This window comes from Acomys russatus, chromosome X (genome assembly GCF_903995435.1).
Source record: "Acomys russatus chromosome X, mAcoRus1.1, whole genome shotgun sequence".
NCBI lineage: Eukaryota > Metazoa > Chordata > Mammalia > Rodentia > Muridae > Acomys > Acomys russatus.
This window is the reverse complement of record NC_067169.1, coordinates 103,308,897-103,323,119: the sequence shown is the minus strand read 5'-3', so window position 1 is coordinate 103,323,119 and position 14,223 is coordinate 103,308,897. Positions and strand designations below refer to the sequence as shown.

Sequence of the window (14,223 nt, the reverse complement as noted above, 5' to 3'; positions counted from 1 at the left end):
TATTCCCACAGATTTTGTGCCACCATTTCACTAGCTTATCTTGCAGGCACGACACTGTTGTCGATCCATTGGTTTGTGGCTGAATTAGTGTTTCTGTTTCTCCTTTGGTAGCATGGCAGAATACTTTCCTGTACCAAAACCACTAGCACATAGGTGTAAAGACTCCCTGTAAGCACCAGCTCAACTTCTCCATGTTCAGTGAGTTGCATGGGTGTTGTCCTCAGCAATGGGGCCCACTGTTAGTTTGTGGAGAGCAACCTATTACCTTGGCAACAGCCTGGGTTGTTTGGGAGTTCTTATGGGAATCTTTTGACCAACAACTCAATTAAATGATTTACTCTAGATTTTGTATATGGTTAGAACTATAGGACTTAACAAGATGATTTTCTTATTAGGAAACAGTTTGTCTCTGTTGAGTTCCTCTCATTTAAATATTACATCTCTTCCCCCTATTAATTAGTGTATCCATCTGTTTTTCTAGTACCAGAGGGAGGCTCATTGGTTGGTAATTACAGCAGTATCCCTGGGCTCCTATTTTGAAAATGTGTTCCACATTCATGACCTTCCAGGCTCAGGTAACAGTTCTTTCCTGGAATTCTGTTGCCTGTTATTGTTGGTACCTATTATTTCCTTCAGTTTCATTCATGTCAGGGATTTAATTCCTTTGATTTTTCTCAGGCATTCCTCAGGATATGTGACTCTTTGCTTGGATGTATCTGACCTCTCAGGATAAAATTATTAGACTCAGGGCCTTGAGGACAAAATGTTAATTGGAACTTCTAATCCATTAGAAAGTATATGGGGGTCAGCTTGTGTACCAAGTATGACGTGCCTTTAAGTAATGCTCCCTTAGCCCCTGCCCCCCATCAGAGATCTAGGGGAGGAGAATAGGGCAGAAGAGAGAGGGAGATTGGGAACGGCGGGATACAAGTGAGGGGATAACAATGGGATGTAAGATGAATAAATTATAAAATTAGTTACTTAATAAAAAATGAAAAAGAAAATGAAGAAATGTTCCCTTGAAAAGTTGAGTGCCCCATGGATGCAGATATGGATAAACAGTTTGCAGGCTTTAGTCACTTTTGCTAGCAATTTGTTAAGTTCTCTTCAGCAGATGCCTGTGGTTCTTTCTCTGTAGTTGGAAGGCATATGTATTCTCCATAGGGCAGTCTCCTCAGACCAAAGATGAAGGTTCTGTAGAATCTGACCTTAACATTCATTGTCAACAATTTCTACAACTCTGTTCCAGCAGCTATGATTATTGTGGGGTTGTTCTTTAATAAGAATTTGAAGAAAGGGAATAATTGGACCATTTTTTGTTGTTTTTTTATATTTTTATTTTATTTTATTAATTTATTCATATTACATCTCAATGGTTATCCCATCCCTTGTATCCTCCCATTCCTCCCTCCCTCCCATTTTCCCCTTACTCCCCTCCCCTATGACTGTGACTGAGGGGGACCTCCTCCCCCTGTATATGCTCATAGGGTATCAAGTCTCTTCTTGGTAGCCTGCTATCCTTCCTCTGAGTGCCACCAGGGATGCCCATTCAGGGGACGATTTTTGTTGTTGTTGTTGTTTAGTTTTTCCATGTAAAAAGACTTAAAGGTATAACATATCTGATTTCAGAGCCTACGATATTAGCCCATTGATATCATTTTAATTTTGAGTGAATAAAACTCAAAAAGAAAGCCCTCTTCCAGAACACTTATGTAAAACATGGCTCAGCCAGACACTCCCACTTTTCTCTACTCACACAGTAGCCTCAGAGATATGCATTCTCATGGCTTACCTCTTGATTTTCTGAGTTCTCTCTCCTCACTTCTTCATCTGAAACTCTGCTTTTCCTCCAACAATTACGTTCACCCACACTGTCAGTGCTCAACCTAATTCCGCTTATTCCATGAATGCTCTCTTACTGATTTCTCTTTCTGTGGCACTGTAACATTTATTGTTAGGAATGCAACATCACTTCCTGATACACTGCTTAATGCTTACAACTTTCCTTGAGGTCAAGAACGAGGTTTTATATTTTTGCAAATCCCCATAGCACTTGTACAGAATCAGTTAAATGGGTGTCCAAAAATATTTGCTTTGACTTTTTAATGTGTGTAATTATCAGTTTAAATTTAAGTCACTCCTGGACAGTGATCATAGTATGAGAAATTTAGCAAATGTATTAACTCTTGAAATGAATGTAAACTTCTTTTCACTATCTAGATCTAGTACTTAAAATCTCTCATCTCTAGCTGGCACTCTTAACACATAATAAGACAGCTGGAAAAATGTACTGGTGAATTAGCCAAAGCAATTAAAACGTGGGTGCTATTCTCATTAAACTGGAAACATATTATTGATTTCTCTAAGCCTTAGTTTCCTTGTCTAGTAAATAGAGATAATATCTATTCTCCTAACTTTAGTGGGTTCTTTAGAAAATGTAATTGAGGAAATACATTTATTGGCACATGTTATAAAATATAGTACCATGCAGACCAGGTTATTATAGTTACTATATTTTCTAAGCATTTTAACATTCTAGAAAAAAAGTACCATGTTTATCAATTTTTAATTAATTTATTCAGATGACAACTCAATTGTTATCCCATCACTTGTATCCTCCCATTCCTCCCTCCCTCCCACTTTCACCCTATTCCCCTCCCCTAGGTCTGTGACTGAGGGGGACCTCCTCCCCCACTGTATGGTTATAGGCTATCAAGTCTCATCTTGGTAGCCTGCTTATTCTTGTTTTGAGTACCATCAGGCCTCCCCACCAAGGGGAGGTAGTCAAATATGGAGCATCAGAGTTTATGTCAGAGTCAGTCCCTGCTCTCCACATAACTGTGGAGAACGACCTGTCCATTGGGTAGATCAGAGTAGGTATTCAATGTTTACTACTTGTATTGTCCTTGAGCAGACACTCCTGGGGCCCGATCAACCCATCACGATGTTCTTCTTGTAGGCTTCTAAGACCCTCTGAAACCTTCTATTTCTCCATTCTCCTATATTTCTCTTACCTAGAGTCCCAGTAGGATGTCCTCACATCTATCCCAATCTCTTGGTAAGTGAAGACTTTCGTGGGACATGCCTTTTGTGCTAGTGCCCAATTATAAGTGAGTATATACCATTTGAATCCTTCTGCTTCTGGGTTAACTCACTCAGTATGATCATTTCTAGTTCAATCCATTTGTCCACAAATTTCAGGATTTCCTTGTTTTTTTATAGCTGAGTAGTATTCCATAGTGTAAATGTACCACAGTTTCTTTATCCATTCTTATACTGAGGGACACTTAGGCTGTTTCCAGGTTCTGGCTATTCTGAATAATGCCTCTATGAACATGGTTGAGCAAATGACCTTGTTGTGTGGTGGAGCAATTTCTAGGTATATTCCAAGGAGTGGAATAGCTGGGTCTTGAGGAAGCCCTATGCCCAGTTTTCTGAGAAAGCACCAGATAGATTTCCAAAGTGGTTGTACAAGTTTGCATTCCCACCATCAATGAAGGAGTGTTCCTCTTTCTCCACATCCTCTCCAGCATGTGGTGTCACTTGAGTTTCTGATGGGTGTAAGATGGACTCTCAGAGTTGTTTTGATTTGCGTTTCTCTGATGGCTAAAGACGTTGACCGTTTCAGTTCTATAAGAGTAATTTCATCACTTTCCTGTGAAAGAGGCTCCAGCTTAGTCCTCAAAGCCAGTGTTAGTTAGACTGGGCACAGCATTTCGCGAGTTGGCCAGAATTCCTTCAGGGATAGAATCATATGCTCCTAATCTAAAAATTGACCAGTGGCAGCACAAAGAGGAACCCACTTTGTTTGCACTGGGGAATAAAGCAGCTCTCTCAGGATACACAGTAGGGGCCTTTTGTAATCATACTTACTTGCTGTGCTTCCCATGGGGTGAGTTAATGAAGCACTAGAGAGCTGTTCTGAATTTAAAAGGTCATACCTGACATGAACCATTTCAGTTCCAGCATCCTCATCTTTCTCCCTCTTCAAGGGGAAATTTTTATTTAAGGCCATCTGCAAATACCCAAAAAAAAATCTTAAATCCTGTGAATGGCAAGAGGTCCCTTGCAAATAAAAATGTCAGGAGACAAAAACTTATCAGGAATTCTAGAATCATAAATTATTAGAGACAAAAGATGCCTTTGGATTTAGAGAATAAACTCCTCTTATCTAATAGGTGAAGAAGCTAATATCCACAGAAAGGGGATGACCTGTCAAGAACTTGCAGTGAGTTTGTGCCAGAGCTGATGCTTCAAATCAAGTTTCCCTAGGTCCTCATACTTCTCATTGACTATGTTTTCATGTGTGTCAGTTCCTTTAGTTTACAGTGAAGTGCCTTAAATAGCTGTTTAAATTTTAGTCTCATTCTCTGAAATGAAAAGACTTATTCTAATCCACCAGCCAGGAACTGTTAGAATTTGACACCTCCATTCATTCAGAATCTGGCACTTACAGGTTTTAACGCTTGCAGTTTGCATATCTTAAAATTGCTGGCATCTCCCCAAAGAAGTCATCCACCCATTTATTGACATTATACACTGTACAATGGTTCTAGACTGTGTTCAGAGGTTCTCAACCTTGTGGGTATCCTGTATATCAGATATTTTCATTATGAGTCATAACAATAGCAAAATTACAGGTAGCAATGAAATAACTTCATGGTTGGGGTCACCACAACAAGAGGAACTCTATTAAAGGGTCACAGCACTATGAAGGTTAAAAAGTCTTAGTTTAAATTGTGAGGAAAATTAATAGATACCAGCTTCATGAACAGTTGGGTGGCATGGGGGAGTATGACATTACAATAGGAGCTGAAGAAGTAAATTTGCATCTCAAGATAAGTGCTGCAAAGCAATTTAATAAAGCTCCATATTAGTCTCTAGAGGAACAGAACCAACAGTGAATACATATTAAAGGAGAATTTGTTAGACTAGAATAAATGATATGGTCTGGATATTCTTCACAATGGGAAGACTAATAACTAGTAACTACCCAGTGTACAAGGCTGGATACTTCAGATATCCTAATCTGGTACTGAAAGCCTAGAGCACTCCTCAAGGGCCGCTGGTCTTCAGCCTATGTTGGAAGGCTATAGAGGCTGGGTTCTGGTACCCAGGAAACAAGGCACAGCAGTAGCAGTGGCAGCAAATGTGAAATATATGAACATAACAGTTAAACGTGAAGGTAAGCAGGCGCAAACCAGAGCTTTTCTCTTGGACCTTGTAATGGCTAATCTTGTTTCTCAACTTGACTCCATCTAGAGTCAAATAAAACCCACGTATCTACACATGCTTGTGAGGGAGTTTTCTAAATCAGGTTACTTGAGATCGGGTAAGGGGTGGAGGAGGCCTACCCTAAATCTAGGCTATAGCTACTAGTGGCTGTGGGTATAAAAGAACATGAAAGAAGAAAATTTTTGTTTGTTTGTTTGTTTGTTTTGGGTGGATCTTTGTTTTTTGGTTGTCTTGTTTTTTGGGGTTTTTTGTTTTTGTTTTTTTTGTTGTTTGTTTGTTTGTTTGTTTTTTGCTGCTTGCCTAGAGTCTCACGTTCATCTATCATGTTACTGAGATATTCCTTCCCTGGTATTAGAACCAACTTCTTTGGAATTCCAGCATAGACCGCAGTTTTCCAGGCATCCTCTGGGACTCTAGTGCCAGCCTGGAAGTGCTGAGACATCCAGGCTCATGGACTAAACAATTTTTAGTTTCTTGGCCTCTTTGTCAAGAGATGGCCATTGCTGAACTACCTAGACCATATCCATTCTCTTGGTTCTCTTCCTTCAGAGAAACCTGAGTAATGTAGACCTTCTTCTATCTTGGCTGGCACTAGAAGTTCTGCCCACATGTACAACAGTTAACCTAGTCCTAGGTGATCCCAGGTCCAATCCAGTTGGCAACCAAGATTAACCATAACAATCACCTGAACTACAATTAAAAGTGATAATGGCAGAGACAGAGTTAAGTGGGAGAGGAGTGCTAAGGATGTGCAGAAATGTGGACAAGAGAGTTAATGGTGGGTTAGTATGTTCAAAGCACAGTGTGTGTGTGTGTGTGTGTGTGTGTGTGTGTGTGTATAAATATATGTATGTATAAAATTTCCTGATGAAACCTATTATGCATAATTAATATATATTAATAAAAACTTTTTCAAAAGATAACTGATGAGAATCTTGAATAAATCACTTCAGTTCAAACAGAAACCACAGGACTTACTAAATCACACCTACCTAACCAGCATCTTGAGTCCATCCCACCGCCCCTTTTGAACCTTTGAGCCACTGTCACTTTCTTGATTCTCTTGAAGTCCCTCTTCTGCTTTTTTTTTTTTTTTTTTTTTTTTTTTTTTATCTTTGGCTTACTTCTGTCCACCTTCCACCATATCCCTCTCTTCTGAATGACTCTTTATGATAGGAGAGCTGCTGCACAAGTGCTCCAGGCTACCTTTAAATCCTCAAATTCTATACCAGTCAATAAGTGATGCTGTATCTCAGGATTTCCAAGGTTAGGGTTTTCAGACATCTGGCTCTGCATAGCTCAGAACTAATATACTCTATTCTTAGGTGACTACCATGGAGTGGCCAGGACATTAAATGTGATTTAATATCTTAGATGGCAGAACCAGCATGGTCTGAAAGCTGTTTAATTTAGAAGCATTTCATGAGTATATTTTTATGCACATGTGTACAATGCATGTTTGAATACCATGTGCATGCAATGTTGAACTTTTGACAATAAATAAACTTTATAGTTTAGATGTGTTCAACTGCTTTTTAAAAATTTCACTATCACAAACACTCAATCCATAGACCTACATGCAGGCAATACACTCATGCACGTAAAATTTTAAAGGGAAAAAAAAAAAAAGAGAAACATCACCATCAATTATAACTCAGTTCAAAGACAAAGGAGTGAAGAAAATTCAGGTAACCTTGTTGCACTGCTGTTCTGAGAATCACAGGTGTTGTGCCAGAATAAAAGTGCCAAGCCACTTTGCCTTCACTATGTAAGTCTTTGATAAACAGAATTGAGCAGTAGTTGAGAATTTTAGGAATCTTTGAAATATTTTCATTGGATATACTATAGAAAGCTGTCCTGTCAGAAAACTGGTATATGGAGTGTATCCAACCTGGTGGGCTACAAAAAGCACTGATGTTCTTTTTGACATTTAGATTCTAGCTAGTCACTCTAGTTAGATCATGGATTCTTTGAGCCTCTGGAATTATTGTGACTTCTGTCATCATAGTTTTATCTGTGGTAGAGGTAGGTTTGCTTTGGTAGGGAAGCTTGGCCTAGGTAAATGATGGCTGTAGTATGAAGTTGGACTATTCTCATTCTGAGCAGAAGTAAAAAGTGGGACATAGCATATCATTAGCCATTTTGGCCTCAGTTCGGGAAAGAAGTAATAAGTAATGTTTCTTAGGTGGACCCAAGAAATCAAAGGAAATAAGTTTAGTTCTCAAGACACCTGGGCCTTCAGCCTCCTTTGCTTAATTAACATCAGAACAGGAGTCAGTGAACTACAGCCTTTGGTTGAGATCTAGCTCACAGACACTTTAAAAAAAAATTATTGAAGCACATTTATAGCCATTGTTTTCATAGTGCCCATAGCTGCTTTGACATGAAAAAGGAAGAGTGAAATCATTTGACAAAAGACTTCATAGGCTGCAAAACCCAAATCACTAAGGATTTGGCCCTTTGGCAGAAGTTCGTTGACTTTTCTATATTAAAATCTGGAACTTGAATGGAAATACAGTCTTTGGATTACAATTTTTAATAAAATATGCGAGTGTATTGCAACAATCCCATAGCCTTTTTTCATAAGATTTTTATTGTTTTTCTAACTATTTATTTATTTTATTTATTTAGTGTGAGCCTGTGCAATAGCATTTGTGAGTAAACCAAGACATTATGAAGGAGTCAGTTTTCTTCTTGGACCATATGGATTCTAGGCATTGAACTCAGGTTGTCAGGCTTGACAGCAAGCACCTTTACCCACCGAGGCATCTCACCAGTCCTCTTATAGTATCTTTAACAAAATTAAGTTATTATGAATGCATTTTTAAATATAAAAAGTGAAGAAAGATGTTAAAAATCATTGACACTCAAAATACCTCGAAAGGCTTTGTAGTAATATTTGGCTGCATATTTTTCTGGTCATTTTTATTACTTCATATATTTTTCCTAAAATAAATGAGTTATATTGTTTTCTAGTAATTTTTTATGCTTGTAAACCTATATCCATACCCTCACTTTCACTAGCTACAAAATGCTTAGCTATGTGAATATATAATTTAATTTACTGAATTAATCCTCTTTTATTGGATTTTGGGTTGGTCCTCTTTTATGGTGGTGTCACAGTAAGTGGTCATCATATGGACAGTTTGCATTTATATAGTCATTTCCATTTGTTAGAAATCATCAGTTAATTTAGATACAGAGCTAGAGAGAACAGAAGCTTAGATTCCCTCAGGGTAGGCTGGATTGGTGCAACCACCTGAATTCATTAATTAATGGTATGTGTATCTCAATATATATTCTGAAAATTTTCCAGTCCACATTAAATACCAGTGACTGACAGCAAATCCCTCCTTCAGGAGAATGTAGTCACCCAAGAGAAACTGAAAAGGGTGGATCTGTTTAAAGAGTGGAATGCCCCACAGTGCTTCTAGCAAGATCAAATTTCTGTTGGAGATGACAGCCAGAAGAGAAGAGAGACACCAAGATGGCACTGTGTCCTCTGGAAATGGGCTGAACACAAAAATGTGTCTGAAAGTTCAAGATCCTTCAGCCAGCCTCTGGACACTTCAGGAAATAGGAAGTGGACACAGAGGCAGAACCACATCCCTGTGCAGCACCCATGAGACAGCCAGATCCCACAGCAGGCCTTCTCCTGAATGTGATTTTCAGTTCAACTTTGAATGTCTTAGCTCAGCCATAGTACATGTTCACTTAATGCGAGTCATAAATGGCAGGACAGTCAATGGAGAGGCCTGAAAGCTGGTGTTAATCAGGGAACAGAGGAGAGCAACTAGAAAAAGCATCTATTTAAAAAACTCTGCCAAAGGTATGAAGCACTCTCCCTGTGGATCCATCAGCTCTCTAAGAGGCAGCTGATGTTTGTTATTCTGCACAATCATCCGTGTGTGAACAGTTAGCCTTTAAAATGAGATGTCAACAGTGAGTTAGTCTTTACTCAATACTTCTTCTACGTTATCTGAAGTGCTGTATGGAATCCATGATAGGTAAATTGATGCCCAATTACCTGGACATGCGGAGATGGAGACGTTCTGCTTTTTTTTTTTTTTTTTTTTTTTTTTTTTTCCTTGTCAAACTTGTGATCCTCAGTCTTTTCTCCACTAGCACTCTCTGTCCTCCCCTTTTCTTCTCCACTTTGTGTTCAGGTACAGAGCTGTCGTATATCCTGCTCCCTGTTGCCTGTCTTCTCCAGAGGCCAGGCAGAAGGATACTCTTTTCCCAGAGACCCTCTCTGCTGAATTATCTCAAGGGAGACATTTGTAGTAGCAGCCAGAATTACAGCAGCAACGCTGTTTGGAGGAGTTTTAGGAACTCCACACACTGTGACTCTACACCCAAGATTCTTAACGGTTGTTAGCCATGTGATGCACCTCCACAGTTTCCAAATTTGTAAGAACAGTGGCTGATATTCCAGTGAGAGGAACAAGTGCTATCTCTGCATGAAAACTCAGCTTTGCTTTCCTACCCCAGGGGGAATCTCTATAGCACAATGGAAACTGTCAAGTGGGAAACCCCCCGAGAGTAGCTGAAGCACACATCTGAACTGTCCTCCGAACAGCTGTTTCTGCTTTGCTCCTTCTTCCTATGCACACCTTTGCTCCCTTCTCTCTTTTATACTAAACGTTTAAAATGTGAGATGAAGACTCACAAGCAGCTGTAAGAAATAGAGCAGATTTCTTGTGGTGTCCTTGACCCCTTGACCCCTCTGGCTTCTACAATTCTCTCTCTCTCTCTCTCTCTCTCTCTCTCTCTCTCTCTCTCTCTCTCTCTCTCTCTCTCTCTCTCTCTCTCTCTCTCTCTCTCTCTGTCTCCTGCAGGATTTCCCAGAGTTCCACCTAATACCTGCCTGTGGGTCTCTGCTAGTCTGAGCACACAGGGGCTCACAGAGACTGAATTAACAACCAGGGAGCCTACCTGGGACTGACCTAGGCCAAATGCACATATGTTAGAATTGTGTAGCTTGTTCTTTTTGTGAGCCATGTAAGAGTAGGAAAAGAGGCCATCTTGACTCTTTGCTGGCTTTCGGGACCCTTTTCCTCATACTGGGTTGCCTCCTCTAAGCCTTAACACAAGGGGAGCTCCCTAGTACTACAGCAACTTGATATACTATGTTTGATTGAACTCCATGGGAGGCCTGCCCTTTTGTGAAGATAAATGGAGGGATGGACTGGGGGATTATACAGATGGGAGGTAGAAGGGGAGGACTGGGAGGAAAGGAGGGAGGGGAAACTACACTTGGGATGTAAAAATAATAATAGTAGTAGTAGTAGTAGTTAATAATAGAAGAAAGAGTACAGATTCCGTAGACCTTTCACCCAGTCCTATCTTTTTTTTTTCTTATTAATTTATTCTTGTTACATCTCAATGTTTATCCCATCCCTTGTATCCTCCCATTCCTCCCCCCTGCCCATTTTCCCATTATTCCCCTCCCCTATGACTGTTCCTGAGGGGGATTACGTCCCCCTATATATTCTCATAGGGTATCAAGTCTCTTCTTGGCTACTTGCTGTCCTTCCTCTGAGTGCTACCAGGTCTCCCCCTCCAGGGGACATGGTCAAATGTGAGGCACCAGAGTATGTGAGAAAGTCGTATCACACTCTCCACTCAACTGTGGAGAATATTCTGATCATTGGCTAGATCTGGGAAGGGGTTTAAAGTTTACCTCCTGTATTGTCCTTGGCTGGTGCCTTAGTTTGAGCGGGACCCCTGGGCCCAAATCTGCCTATCATATTGTTCTACTTGTAGATTTCTAGGACCCTCTGGATCCTTTTATTTTGCTGTTCTCCCATGTGTCTCTCATTTAGAGTCCCAATAGGATGCCTTCCCCTCTGTCCCAGTTTCCTGGTAAGTGAAGGCTTTCGTGGGACATGCCCCTTGGGCTAGTATGCAGATATAAGTGAGTATATACCATTTGATTCTTTCTGCTTCTGGGTTAACTCACTCATTATGATCATTTCTAGCTCAATCCATTTATCCACAAATTTCGGGAATTCCTTGTTTTTAATAGCTGAGTAGTATTCCATAGTGTATATGTACCACAGTTTCTTTTTCCACTCTTCTACTGAGGGACACTTAGGCTGTTTCCATGTTCTGGCTATTATGAATAAGGCTGCTATGAACATGGTTGAGCAAATTTTCTTGTTGTGTGCTGGAGTATCTTCTGGGTATATTCCAAGGAGTGGAATAGCTGGGTCTTGAGGAAGCCCTATTCCCATTTTTCTGAGATAGCACCAGATAGATTTCCAAAGTGGCTGTACTAGTTTGCATTCCCACCAGCAATGAAGGAGTGTTCCTCTCTCCCCACATCCTCGCCAGCATGTGGTGTCGCTTGAATTTTTGATCTTAGCCATTCTGATGGGTGTAAGATGGAATCTCAGAGTTGTTTTGATTTGCATTTCCCTGATGACTAAGGAGGTTGAGCATTTCTTTAAGTGTTTCTCAGCCATTTGATACTCCTCTGTTGAGAATTCTCTGTTTAGTTCCAAGCCCCATTTCTCAATTGGGTTACTCGGTTTGGTGGTGTTTAATTTCTTGAGTTCTTTATATATTTTGGATATTAGACCTTTGTCAGATGTAGGGTTGGTGAAGATTTTTTCCCAGTCTGTAGGCTGTCGCTTTGTTCTCTTGACAGTGTCTCCTGCCTTACAGAAGCTTCTCAGCCTCATGAGGTCCCATTTATTAATGGTTGACATTAAGGCCTGGAAAAATATGGAACGCTTCACGAATTTGCGTGTCATCCTTGCGCAGGGGCCATGCTAATCTTCTCTGTATCGTTCCAATTTTAGTATATGTGCTGCCGAAGCGAGCACACCCAGTCCTATCTTATACCACAACTAGCATACTGCTGCTGGTGGAGTGGAAATGCAGAAGGCTTCCATATTCCCAAGGAGCACTTGCTTTACTTCCCCACTTCACTGTCGACTAGTCTCCCCCACATAAATGGCATCATGTAATAGGTAATCTTTCTAGTTTTTGTTCTCAGTCTAATCCTTTTGCTATTCATTTGGGTAATTGTGTGTGTTGCATTGATTTTGTTGTTCTATTCCATGCATGTGCTACAGTTTAACCATTCACATTTTGATACTATCTGCATTTTTTTCACATTTTGTTATTATTAGGAAAGCTACTATACACACCCACATGGAGAGTTCTAATGTGAGTATAAAGCTTCACTTCTGAGATTAAATAGTCTGGAATATTATTCCTGGGTAATTTAGTATTTGCACACTTAACGTTTTAAAGGCATAGCCTAGTTTTTCCAGAATGACCATATGATATCTTCACCAGCAAGTGTGACTGATCCAGTGGCTCTACAGCCTCATCAGCCATTAATGTTGTTACTGTTTATTAATTTAGTCTGCAAATACAGTGCAGTGGCAAAATGCTTGCCTAGCACACCCAAGGCCCAGGGTTTTCTCTCCAGCATCATACCAAAAGTATTCTGATAGGTAGCATATAATTTCTCATTTTAATTTTGATTTGTATTTCCCTAATAGTTAATGATACTGAAGTGGTGTCCATTAATGAACCTTCTTTGAAGCAATATTTCATTCTGTTCACTGTTTGCTCTATTGTAAAAGGTAGTTAATGTTTTCCATTTAGTGGAATCCAATTTATCTATGTTTGATACCTAGGGTTTTGGTATCATACATGAAATCATTGCCTGGTGCAACATCAAGAAGCATTTTCCCCTTTTGTAGGTGTTTCATGGTTTCAGGTCTTACAGTTAAATCTTTTTTTTTTTTTTTAATTTGTTCTTGTTACATCTCAATGTTTATCCCATCCCTTGTATCCTCCCATTCTTCCCTCCCCCCCATTTACCCATTATTCCCCTCCCCTATGACTGTTCCTGAGGGGGATTACCTCCCCCTGTATATGCTCATAGGGTATCAAGTCTCTTCTTGGCAACCTGCTGTCCTTCCTCTGAGTGCCACCAGGTCTCCCCCTCCAGGGGACATGGTCAAATGTGAGGCACCAGAGTACGTGAGAAAGTCATATCTTACAGTTAAATCTTTTATAATTTATTTATTTATTCACTTTGCATCCTGATTGCAATCCCCCTACTCTCCCACTCTCACCCCTTGCACACCCCTTCCCTCATTCTCCCCGCTCATTCCACTCAGAGAAGGAGGAGATCCCCCATGGGTACCAACTCACACTGGCACATGAAGTTCCTGTATAACTAGTGCATTTTCTCCCACTGAGGCCAGACAAGGCAGCCCAGTTAAGGGAAGGGGATCCAGATGGAGGCATCAGAGTCAGAGACAGCCCCCACTCCAGTTGTTGGGGAAGCCACATGAAGACCAAGCTGTGTATCTGCTACTTATGTGCAGGAGGTCAAGGTCATCCCTGCATGCTCTTTGGTTGGTGGTTCAGTCTCCATGAGCCACCACGGGTAGAGGTTAGTTGACTTTAAGGTCTTCCTGTGAGTCCTTGACCCCTCCATCTCCCTCAATCATCATCCCAACTCTTCCATAGGACTCCCCAAGCTCTGTCTAATGTTTACCTGTGGGTCTCTACATCTGTTTCCATTAGCTGGTAGGTGAAGCCTTTCATAGGAGTTATGCTAGGCTCTTGTCAGCAAGGATAGAGGAGTAGCATTAATAGTGTCAGGGATTGGTTTTCTCCTATGGAATGGGTCTCAAGTAGGGCCAGTATTTAGTTGGCCATTCTCTCAATCTCTGCTCCATCTTTCTTCCTGCACATCTTGTAGGCAGGACAAATGAATTGTCCAAGGTTTGGTGGGTGGGTTGGTGTCCTTATCCAACCCCTAGAAGTCCTGCCTGCCTACAAGAGATGGCCACCTCAGATCCCATATCCCTCCTGCTGCTAGGAGTCTCAGCTAGGGTGACTCCTATAGACTTTCTGGGGCATCCCCTATTCCAGATCTCTGGCAAATCCCAGAGATGACCTCACCTCCAATTTCCATTCTCTCACTAAGCCCTCTCTCCCCAACTCCCCATCCCT

The 14,223-nt window shown here is 40.6% G+C and overlaps 1 protein-coding gene and 1 non-coding gene across 4 annotated transcripts in view; one reads left to right on the top strand and one right to left on the bottom strand.

The window, feature by feature from the left end:
- The window catches only part of Enox2 (ecto-NOX disulfide-thiol exchanger 2), a 309,518-nt gene that overhangs the window by 188,916 nt on the left and 106,379 nt on the right, over positions 1-14,223 (top strand). The window lies entirely within an intron of this gene.
- Positions 11,959-12,065, bottom strand: LOC127186116 (U6 spliceosomal RNA). Its single transcript, XR_007830346.1, has one exon. It is a non-coding gene; the product is annotated as a U6 spliceosomal RNA (small nuclear RNA).